The sequence below is a fragment of the Raphanus sativus genome, chromosome 9 (genome assembly GCF_000801105.2).
Source record: "Raphanus sativus cultivar WK10039 chromosome 9, ASM80110v3, whole genome shotgun sequence".
NCBI classification, from domain to species: Eukaryota; Viridiplantae; Streptophyta; class Magnoliopsida; order Brassicales; family Brassicaceae; genus Raphanus; species Raphanus sativus.
In genome coordinates, this window is record NC_079519.1 from 2,807,871 (window position 1) to 2,808,310 (window position 440).

The 440-nt window shown below is 39.3% G+C and overlaps 1 non-coding gene across 1 annotated transcript; it reads left to right on the plus strand.

Moving 5' to 3' along the window:
- The first annotated feature begins 322 nt into the window (after positions 1-322).
- Positions 323-440, plus strand: LOC130500591 (U5 spliceosomal RNA). The gene has a single exon (XR_008939208.1). It is a non-coding gene; the product is annotated as a U5 spliceosomal RNA (small nuclear RNA).

A 440-nucleotide genomic window follows, 5' to 3' on the forward strand; every position in this document is an offset into this window, starting at 1 on the left:
TGCACACTATCGACTGAAAAGTGAAAACATATGATTGAACTTGACAGGTAAAACTGTAAAAGTAAAAAAAAAAAACATTTGACTTGGACTTCTATTGAGAAGTTCTCTTGGGACAAAGGAAAAAATCTCTTTAAAGCCTGGAGTTCAAAAAAAGAAGAAGCCTAATGTATTTTCAGGCCCATCAGTGCTCAATAAGAGTTTTATATCCAGTTGCGTCTTTTTGGTCCTACGTTTAAACACTCCCACATCGGATAGCTAGGACTAAGTTACAGCGGAAGTTACATTATAAGTACAGGTCTCACTCTCTCACTGAATAGCACGCAGCCATGTGATGAGCACAAAGCGAACTATTCTTTCGCCTTTTACTAAAGAATACCGTGTGCTCTCCATACCAAGTGGCATACGCCTATTTTTGGAGGGTCATGCTTTCTAGTTGGCCC